The following is an 11,320-nucleotide window of genomic DNA, read 5'->3' as shown; positions in this document are numbered from 1 at the left end:
AAGACTAAAAAAAGTAATCTCACTCTTATATACTATCTTTAACTAATCTTGTAAAATTTTATTCATTGTCTGCGACAAGACCTGTTATTAGTCTCTATGCTGCAAAGAGTTGATCAGGCATTTTACAAGCTGTTGGGGATGTCACAGAGGTCATTGTAAGCACTTCTAACTGTTTTGAGTGCTTGCCAAGCATGACAGAAGAAACCATTTTCCCATGTACAGGTTTGCCAAGGCAGAGCTCCAGTCCATTCCCAGGGTAAAGGCTGCAGTTTAAGAAACTACTATTCCTCTATTGCTTTTCCAGTGTTTGACTACCAAATATAGTTCTAAGCAAAAAAAAAAAAAAATATCAGTAGTGTGCTGCTTCTGACTATTATCCCTCTCACAAGGATGATGTCAGCTCTTGTACTCTCCAATGTATATTCATTCCCTATGCTCTGTTCTACACGCTTAAACATAGAAAATCTAACTGTCCATGACTCTAATGTTTTGTCCAATCCACAGTGCATCATATGTTCTAATCCCAGGCTTTCTAAAATTGTATTTTCTGTTGGTTTTGTTGGGTTTTTTTTTAATATTATAACAAAGTCTTGGAGACTTCCTCCTGTCCTAGCACAAACAACATTCTGTTTGTCTATATATATGATTTGCAAGAAAATTGTGGCCAATCTCTCAGTGTATTGCTCGTGTTCTACATACAACTCTTCAATTATGTTGCTTAACTGTGTAAAATTAAACTCATTAATTACAGAGCTGCAAGAATATTGCTGCTTTAACCCAATCACAGACAGACTTGGGGGAAAATCATATACCAGATAAGGCAGGAGTTAGGAAAAAAGGGTGTGATATCTTAGCAAGTCTGATCCCTCTTGATCGCTTTACTACAAGCAAGGATAGGTTAGTATGGGGAAAACTGGAGAATGTAAGGGTCCAATCAGAAGAAAATTTTATCACTTATGACAGCCATCCAAGTAATAAAAAAGGGAATAAATTTTGAACATTTTCATTCACCACTGCATTACAGCAAAACAATAAATAAAAATCTTCTATGAATTAGCACTGGTTAGACCAAAAAAAATGAGGGATTCAGTAGCATGCAAGAGAGTGCCCTTCAGATTAAATGACAATTTGGAAGTGTTTAACAACATATGGTCTCTTTTCTTTGACATATACGATTAAGAATATATCTTTTTTATATCAAAATATAAAATACCATCTGTCATAAGTACCAACTATGATACTGCCTCTATATATCCAATTAATTCACTATACTTTCTAATGTAAATATTTCTCCTATTTTCTCCTTTTTTCTTCTGTAACTGTATTTATTTATAAAATTTCAATAAATGTATATATTTAAAAAGTCAATACTATGACTTGAAATGTAATTAAGAATAACAATGAAAGTCTGTTTCACTTTGTATTTCAAAGCAGAAGGGCCAAATCTTCACATGGTTTGAAATGACATAGCTCATTTAAGTCAGTGGGTTCAGGTAAATTACAAAGATCTAACTGTGTTGCTTTTCCTTATTACACACATTAACCAAGAGGAATGCTCAGTTTTCATAAATATTTTTGTTTCTTTCTTTTTTCAGAAGTGCAGAGTTCCTTAAAGACAAACGATTGCAGACTGAGAATCGAAATGTAATGAGTATTTCTCATTAAGGTGTCAGAATTCCAGTGAACATGGAGGAATAAAAGGATTGCTCTCAAAAACATGCTACAAATCTGCAAAATAAATAATGCATTTCAGTTCACTGAATTAATACTTTACCTCATTAATGTAATCTCAAAAAAGAAGAAAGAACCTTTGACCACATAATTATTTAAATTATTTTTGAGAGCATTAAAATATGCAAAAGTCTCAAAATACAGTCTCAAGACTGTAGGAGCTAAGTTTTGCCAGGTTAAAACAGGAAAGAATGTAACAGCCTGCTTAAAGCAGGGTGCAAGTTTTCTTTTGTATGAGATAAACATACACAGACACACATACATGTTTACTCTTTTTTCTGAATAATTTGGCTGTGGGTACAGCAATAAACTGCACTAATAGGTTTTGCATTAATAACATGAAAAAGAAATGACTGACCTACAATATAAACTACATTTTAAGGTTTTTAAAGAATCTTTTGGAAATTTTAACTCGTTTGATTCCTCAGCCTAGTAAAGATCTGAAAAAGGATGGAAGAGACAATTACAAGAGTATTGTTTTTCAAATAGATTGCCCCTCTTAGAAAGCAGAATAGCAGGTATCATGGTAATTCACTTTCTTTTGATTCATTTTACACATCATGGTATAAAATTCTAAGACTTTCGAGTCTGCTAAAGTGTCATGGAAAGTGTGGCTATGTCTCAGGTTATTTCAGAGTAATTTACAACACAGTACCTTTTCACTGGCTTCCATGTAGTTGTCTGTGAGCAGAAATTGCTGACCATCTTCTAATATTACATTCTCAATCCTTAAAGGAGCTTTCCAATAGAAGCCATAATGCTCTTTATACACAGTCCTAATAAATTCCTTTTGTAGGTTCTTAAGTTGTCCATTACTTTCTAAAATATTTGTAATATTTCAGTAAGTAGATATAAATGAACTTTTTTTAAATGGTATTGTTTTAGCCATAATAAGTTCCTGAGGCACTGAGTTCCACATGTTCACATACTGTCTGAAAAAGTGTTTCCTTGGCCTTGTATTTTCTTACACAAACAACAGAGTTTGTGCTCCTATGTTAACATAAGGATAACAGAAATTCCAGTTTGCTTCTCTGGATCATTCATCAGTATGCATGCTTCTATCTGATTACCTCCAATTTGTTTCTTTATATGGCAAAAATTCTCACTCCTTCCCCTTTCTGCTCATACCATTTTAATACATATGACCATTCTTACTACTTTTCTCTAAATCCTCTTTTCTGCAATACTGTTTTGAGAGGAGCACATGTGGTACTGTTCCTATCACTGTAATCATTTATTGATTTGATGACACATTTGTTGCTTCTTCTGCTCCCACGGTCCTAAGTTATTTGAGCACAGGTGCCATTCAGCTGCAATTCGACTCTGAGCTAAGGACAAAGTTAACCCACAGCATTTTACAGCAAAGCAGTTTAAGCGCTTCAGTTCAGCCTGTGCCACTTTCCACTCCACGTCACTTAGAGACCGCATCCCTCTGAATGTCTCTGCTCCCAAAAGCTCCAACTGGGACAGCTATGGATTTGTTGGTGTACAATCCAGCAGGCGCAATGGACACGAGGGTGCGACCGCAGCATTCCGCTGCCACAGGGGCTTCTCAGGCCCTTCCCACTACCGCCGCCAGGCTCTCAGTGGTCTCAGCCCCAGGTCGGCCACAACTCGCCGTCTCGCCGCCCCTGGGGCTGCCGTGCACGGGAGTGCCGCGGCCTACGCGCCCCATGACGCCCGGGAGAGGCCTCCTTTCTTGCTCCGCCTCCCAAAGGCCGGCAGCTGTAGCGGCCGCCTGCAGCCGGGGCACAGGACAGCCGAACGGTTACAGCTGCTCCCGAGCGCGAGCCGCAGGCGCGGGCCCACCGGCAGCACGCGCCGTCGCCAGGCGGGCCGCGTTGCCATGGCTCCCAGCACCCCTCCCTGGGCTGCGGGACCGGAAGCCCCCGCCGCGTGCCCTTTGAACCGGGAAGTCCTTGCGGGGGCCTGGGCGGACTCGGTTTGAATGAAATCCGGCTGATTCACGGCGGCCCGGGCCGAGGCGGCACGGCCGGGGAGGAGTCCGCGCGGAGGTGAGGGTCCGGCGGGGCGGGAACCCTCGTCACAGGGATCCGTGAGGGCCCCCGCTGCGGCGTGGGACGGCCTCTGCGTAGTGGTGGTGGGAGTGAGAATGGGGCCCGCGGGAAGTGGGCCCAGGCGCCGGGCAGGGAGGCGGGTGGTGGGGTCGGGGCAGGTCTGGTAGACCCGGGGGGCGGTTTTCTCCGCATGGGGCGCCGGCCCGGGCGGGGAGCACGCTGGGCCCTGCGGGGTCGGCGGTGGCAGCCCGCGTTCGTGCTGGTTGCGGCCGAGAAAAGTTTGGGCCCTTTCGGGCAGCGGCGGTGCCGGGGCGGCGTGGCTGTGAACAGGCGGAGCGAGGCGGCAGGCGGCGGCCGGGCCCTGGGGAGCGGAGCGGGCCGCCTGGGCCCCGGCGCCTCACGGGCCCGGGGCGGTGCTGCCTCCCTCCCGGCCGAGAGCAGCCGTCGCGTTTTGCTTCCGTAGCGCCTGGGCTGCGGGCGCTGGCCGGTGTCTCGGGGCGCCAAGTGCCGCAGGCGGTGGCTCCGAGCGCGACTTTGTTGTGCGGGCGGCAGCAGCAGTGTATTTCCCATCAGAGGGACTTCACGGAGTGGAACGCGGCTGCTTCTGGAGTGAAGCCTTCCGACGGTCCCTAGAGGTGTACAGCTCGAGTTAGAGCGGGAGGGGGAAGCGAGGGCAAAGCACTGGCTGGGATACGTGAAGGATAAGACATATTTCTGTTTCAGGAAAGGTGAAGTAGAATTAAGTAGAAGAGGAGCGATAATCAAAATTAACACTGCTGTTTCTAGTATGCAGCAGACCTAAGTATCGTTTTCAAAACAAATTTATGTGACATAATTGGATACTTGTAAACAGTTGACAAATCTGCATGTGTGTTGATGTCATCTCTTAAAGTTGTACTTGTTTCCGGTACACTGTAGAAGACCAGAAAGACAACAAGTATTGAGACTGACTTTTTAAAAAAAGTCTTATGCAAATGTGTTTAAAAACTGTATGTAGCTGGAAAGGTGCTAGGCAAGCTGATAAGTCTGACAGGTTTGTATTAATCTTAAAGCTTTCACCCCCTGTGAGTCCAAGGTGTACAGTATGCCTTGGATATAGGGGTTACACTTAGAAGAAGGTTCTGATGAGAAGAGCACTGTTTGTGAGCTTGTGTTATGGAAACAAGGAAAAGATCTGTGTTTGTGAGGAAATCCAGAAATTGACTTGCAAGCAGATTCAGTGCTTCTGAATCACTTAGCGTAACTTTGAGCAACTAGATTTTTCCCATAGCTCAATGGGAAATTTGCATTCCATCAGCTGTTATAACACGCCTCATCAGGAATATTAATTTGATATCTGTGGTTAAGAAAATTAGAAGTTTCAAAATTAACATGAAATAATACCAAAATATAAATTAGTTTGAATCACTTCCAAGAAAGTTTACAATCTTGACGGGCATTATGGAGTGTATAGTAATAGTAGCTACAATTATTTCCAAACATCTAGGATGATGGGACAAGTAGGTAGGATACCTTGAGTAAAAGAAAACCGGTGTGATGAGTACTTGTTGGAGTTGGTGATAGAGGATGGTTCCACAACAGTTGTGTGTCTACCCCCCTGCTGTAGATTTTGGAGAAGCTCTTTATATAGTATAGAATTTAAACTAATTTTGTGGGTTTCTGTGGTGGTTAATGAATCTTCCCTTACCTGTAAGTTTGGTGTGGATGTACTTAAGTAGTTTTAGAGTAGTATGCTTGGGTCTGAGTTACTTCAGTAACTCCAGCTTGGCAATGAATGTAGTAGAATTAGGTTTGCTGTGCTTCTAAAAATCAGAAAGCAGAATCTGAGAAGCTAACCTGCACACCTTCTAGTCCAGCTCAGGTCTCTTGGGATTCAGGTCTATACAGTCCAAAAATATCAGGTTTACAGAGCTGAGCACATTGTGGAAGCAAAATAGTCATGTGGCTTTGGACTTGCACTACTGAGACTGCATTAATTCATGGCATGGTTTAGCTTTAAAGAACAGATTACTGAGTATTGATGGTAATTATTTTTTCTCTTTTCCTACAAAATGTTTAGGAAGATAGACTTCACCCACCCCCTTGTCACATGTGAAGTCTCTGTTCAGGTTCAAATTTCTTTCAGTCAGTGTTTGGTGACTTCACCTACAGTCAGTTTTTGTTCTTTTCTCGGTGAAATGATGTTTCCCTGAAAGACGCAATCCCTCAATTAATTTACCTTTGTGGCCATTTATCACTCCTAGTGAAGCTGAAATTGTTATAGTTGCAGCAGAAACCTTAAACCACTCTTTAGTTGCTGTTCATAAAATTGTTAATCCATCTGCTATGTGGAACTTCTCAACAGGAGATCTGGAAGTGCTTATACAAAGCTTAGTATGTAGTCTCAGGTGGAGAAACTGAGTTACCAAAGATGAAATTATTTGCATGAAGTCACTCAATGTACAAATTGGAAAGTGTGGAGTAAATTGCTGTCACCTCAGTCTAGCCTGATACTCTCTCCCCTAATAGGGCAGTTTAGTAGCCAGTGTTTTCTGTTCCGTGTATGTTGAAACTAATTTTGGGTGTTTTTTGACTAACTCAAAAGTTGTCAACCCAGGAGAACCCTCTTTCGTTGAGGGATCGCATCATGGAGTGTTAATGCTAGATAAAAATAGTGCACTGTAGTGTGAAACTCATGTCTCATGCAAAGAGATACAGTAATTTAAGACTGTTGATTTCAAAATACGTGCTGAAACATGCCAAGTATAAGCACAGTAACTATTGGTTTCTACCTGTATGTATATATACATTTGCGCATAATGTGTTTATATAATTTCAGCCTTATGTTACCTAAGGAAAAACATTTTTATTGTTAAAAGTTAGTGTTTAAGTCAATGTTTAGGTAACTTGAAAGTAGTAACTGTCAACTGAATGGTGAACCAGAGCTCTCCAAATGGACAACTCTTGCCAATTATTAGTTACCTAACAATAGTATTATGAACAAGTATTAGACATGGATTTTTTTAAAAAGTTCTATTTTCAGATCAGTTTTGAGATGCTCTGTGTATACTTCCACTGCATTATTAATAACCACAGACTTCCCTTTTGAGACCAGGACAGTTAAAATAAAATTGCAATAATGGAGATTTGGGTTTTTTAAATACCATCCTATGACCAAGGTTTTTTAGCTGAGGTATTTCAATCATACAAAAGCAGAGAAGCAATTTAACTTTTTTCTTTTTTTTTAAACCATCAGTGATGAGTGCATGTCATCCAAATCCTGCAGTACACAAAAAGGCAAATTTACTATGATTATAACTGGCCTTCTGCAATTTTCTGATATGGAACTGTTTGACAAGTGTACTCACTTCATTAAAGCTTCACTTTAAACAGAGACTTTTAACTCTTCCTTGCAGACAGAAGGAAATATTATCAAAATACCTTTTGCTGACTTCGGAAGGAAAGGAGGCAAGATTTACTGTGAACTGTTTGTTTACTTTTCTGTGGTTTTTATCTATATATTTGTAAGTGTGTGTGTATATATATATATAGGGAAAAAACAGCAAGTGTGTAATCAAAACTAGCCTTTTGCACTTTGCAGCTGAGGGGGGAAAAATTCTCAACTATAGGTTACCATGCTGTGTGTCTCCCCCGGGGAACTGACCAAGCTCACAGAGATCTGTTTCTTTAATATCCTTGTAGGAAGTGGAGAAGGGAATGCAAGACTCCTGGGTGGCCAGCTGGCCAAAAGTGAATTGGGCTGTAACTCTGAAGCCTGCTTGTGAACTGGTTGCAGTTCTGTTGCAGCCTGTGCTAGTATAACTGCTGGCTGTTGTGGTCCTGTCTCATCTGATCTCTCCTGGATCATTTCCTTGTGCAAAGCTGGCAGAAATGTAGCAACTTTTCTTTTGACTTGTTAGTGGAATTCCACCCCAGCCTGTCAGCACTGAGAAACTCTGACTTGTTCTTTCTCCTCTAACTTTCCAGGAAGATTAACACATCTTCCTTTGCTCTTGTACTTCTTTGAGATAAGGTTCAGAACGGTCTCTGTTAAATTACCTCAGTTACTAAAAAAAACCCCAACCCCAAAACCCAAAGACATTCTTTGGGCAGCTTTAGCTTAAAGAGTGATTTGACATAAATGTCTTCTGGAGTCTGGATTAGTGTTAGAAGCAATCAGCTCTTCCAAGACCTCTTTTTCTGTTATGCCAAGACAACTGTTTCTGGGATGCAGTGTGAATCCTTTCGGAGAAGTGAACAGGGTTAAAAGCAACATTTTTGCTAGCCTATCAGTTTACTGCAAGGCTGCACAAATGGCTGTCCTGGCAGTACCGAGAAAGCAGCATCAAGTTGGTAAGCAGCAGCAGCAGCTTCCCCACTGCTCCTTATGTTAACATTGACATTGAAAAAAATGTCTATCAAATCATGGCCACAGATCATTTCACAGATCTGTTTTAAAACACTGCACTACAAATGATTGAGTGGATGCAATTAGTGGGCAGTGTTCTCTGGGAGGAGGATAACATGACTTAACAAACTGAATGTGCAGCAGCCTTTCTCAACCTGAATTCAGGCAAACCTAAAAGCCTCTGTGACTTTTTCAGTCACGCCAACTGCTCTTGCAGAAATAAACAAGAAAACTGTCCATACCTGCAGACTGCTCTTTACCTTTGTGCTTAGGTCATCTTAGCTATGGCAAAATCTTCTGAAATAGTGATAAAGGACCATAGTTTCAGTTTCTAACAGCATTTTAAGTTCTTTATTAGCTTTAAATGGCTTAAACAGGTTATTAAAATACTTTACTCTTCCATGTAATTTTGAGAAACTTGTAAACTTCTTTCAGTGTTACTGATACTTGGGCAAGACATGGCACATACATCTTACAGGGATTATATGGTACAAGCAAAAACAAAAAAGCACTCTTTGGGTTATTCTTCAATGGTGCTCTGTCCTTTCATAGGTCATCAATGCAGCATTTCTTTTTACATGTGCTACTGTTTCTAAATTTTACTGGTTTTCTGCCCTTCCCCTCCTTTCTATTTCTTTCTATAGGAAAGAGACCTACTGGCATCATCTTTATAGTCAAAAAGTGAGAGCTGCTGCTGAGTTTGTTTTGCGAATACCTCTTGCTGAGCACCAGGTAAGAAAATAATATTTGCTTTATTTGTAAATGCTAAAGTAATCTTAATTAAGGTCTAAAAATTTTGCTGAAGCTGTTTTGAGGTTTACAAAAGCATTATTTCATAAACAGAATTTATGGCTGAAATAATATTTGGGCACAGTGGATTAACAAAAATTAAAATTGATTTTAATTTGCATCACTAACCTAAATTCTTCAGATGTTTATGACAGAGTAAACAAATATGTTTATATGCTATATATAAATATGCTATAACCTACTAAAACACCTTCAGTTATAAATAAGAAAGTAAAGTATTAGTTGCCAAAACTCTAACCAGAGTCAAGCCACAGAGGTAGTGAAATAATTTGCAGTGCATCTAGAACTGGTTTGCGGAGATTTTCTCTCCATGCTACTGTATTGAGAATCTGAACATCTTCAGTTCAGTGGCTAGTCTGTGATAGTTAGGTGGGAAATGTTACATCCCTCTAGTTCTGCAAGACAATGAAATTTTGTTGTTTCAAAACCTGGAAAGTTACGCTGATTAATCAGTTTGTGTAACTAATTAGCCTAATCCAACTTTGATACAGCAAAATATGCTTCTATAAGTGATGTACTATTGTGTTGAGTTAGAAACTGAAATAAATTATGTAAATATTCATGAACTGGAAATAACTAGTGCTTTTCACTTGGTAAAGTGAAATGTAAATAGGTATAAGATTTATTATTCAATATTATTTCTTAAATGTACATAGGTAATACAATACACCTCATCAGCTTATGGAAGTTGCTGTAGTTGTAGGAAAGACCAGTTTAATAGTTACCAGTTGTAGAGACTAAGAGTTTCTTAAAATAAACATACAACCATGACTGATTTAAAATAATAATTTTAGTAGTTTAAATCTGCTTCTCAGCTATTCCTCAGTCCTCGATAGTGTCGATGAATCATTGTGGATTTCAATGGAGGAGTATCTACCACAGAGGGGTAAAATGAAATGTAGTTGGTGTTAATTTGTACTCGTGACTGTTTTATTGAAGGCATTTACCATGTGCTTACATAATAGCTTTAAACAGCAACTTAACCTTTCCATGGAAATCCCACAACTTGATTTGGAATTTATTGTAGTTCAGGATAGAAAAGTATATACACTTTGTGTGCAGCTTTTGCCTGTAATAAAGAAGCTTGGTTTCAATGACTGTCTGAAAGGAAAAGCATAACCATTGACCCTTTAATAAACTCCTTTTAAATTCATATAGTGGCAAGGTAGCTTTAAGAAAGTACTTATTGTTAGTTGAGGCTGCAGTTGTTGGGTTTGCATGTTCTGCAGAATCAAGGGAGTGAATCAAATGAAGCTAATAGCTTGCTAGAGCATTAAACTAGGAAAGTGAAATCAGCAAACAGAGCAAGTGTTATTGATCCATGTGTCTTAGATCTTGCTGTTTGAAATGGATGAAATTCCATACATGATTAAAGTAGGAGTTAGATAATCTTTGTCTAGTGGTAGGTTCAAATGCTGCCTCTTTGTGTTAACAAGAGGCTTAAAATATTTGTTTTTAACTTAAACTGAAATAAAGCATGTTAATATCTGGCCAGTAAAAATATTAGCAAACTTCAGAAGATGAGATGACATTCACCTTCAACATAAAGACTTTTTTTATTTTTAATATACAAAGCAAATTTATTTTTCATAAGTTCAAAGTTCTTCTGCATAACTAATTTTAAAAGAAGGTTCGTGAATTAGTAGTGTTAATGCAGTCTGTTAAATTATTATATAATTTTCTTATGTGTAATGTAACATCCATTTGGAGGATGAATGTATTTTGGAAATACCATTACTTGCTGTTCCTAATTGCTCTTACATCCCCTGAAGAGGCTTTGTTGTGTTGCATTAAAACTTGTTCAGTTAAGGTCATCTTCTGATGCTTTACTTTGTATTTTCTATTTCATAAATAAAATAAACCAGTAAAATTTATTAATTTCTGTAAGCCTTGGAAATGGCTTGATTTGCTGAAATCAGCTGTTTAAAAAGTAATATTCAGTAATTTTTGTTTATTTTATCACTGAGTTTTGTTGTATAAAGCTAAGAAGTTGAAAAGGCCAAGTAATCAAGATAAAGGTTACAGCTGGGACAGAACCTTTACTTAGATACCCTCAATTAAATAGTAGATTGCTTTTCAACAATAGAAGGTGAAAAAACTGCAGAGAAAAACCATCAGTGTAATTTTTTTTTAACTGGGCACCTTAACAGTTCTTATTCCTGAAGATCACTCTGTTGAAAGTTGCAAGATAGAAAAGCTTTGGGGTTTTTTTGAAGTAATGAGTTTGGATTGGAATAATCTTGCACTAAAGCAATGGCACATGCAATGCTGGAAATGTATTAAATGACTGTACTGTCACTAGCGTTCTAACTACATACACATTAAATGTTTACTTTACAGTATTTCTTTTAGTATAATGAGTTCATTAAAAAAA

The 11,320-nt window shown here is 39.2% G+C and overlaps 1 protein-coding gene across 2 annotated transcripts in view; it reads left to right on the top strand.

The window, feature by feature from the left end:
- Nucleotides 1-3,499: 3,499 nt before the first annotated feature.
- The window catches only part of PSMD14 (proteasome 26S subunit, non-ATPase 14), a 48,481-nt gene continuing 40,660 nt past the window's right edge, over nucleotides 3,500-11,320 (top strand). Inside the window, exons 1-2 of one of the 2 annotated variants that reach the window (XM_074873360.1) lie at nucleotides 3,500-3,746; nucleotides 8,781-8,868. The gene's annotated coding sequence lies outside the window, so the exon portion shown is untranslated. Of the gene's footprint in view, nucleotides 3,747-4,221; nucleotides 4,385-8,780; nucleotides 8,869-11,320 lie in introns of those variants that run through there. The other variant, XM_074873361.1, reaches the window with a different exon arrangement.

The sequence above is a fragment of the Strix uralensis genome, chromosome 6 (assembly GCF_047716275.1).
Source record: "Strix uralensis isolate ZFMK-TIS-50842 chromosome 6, bStrUra1, whole genome shotgun sequence".
In the NCBI taxonomy this organism is placed as follows: Eukaryota; Metazoa; Chordata; class Aves; order Strigiformes; family Strigidae; genus Strix; species Strix uralensis.
This window is presented reverse-complemented; position numbering and strand designations above follow the sequence as displayed.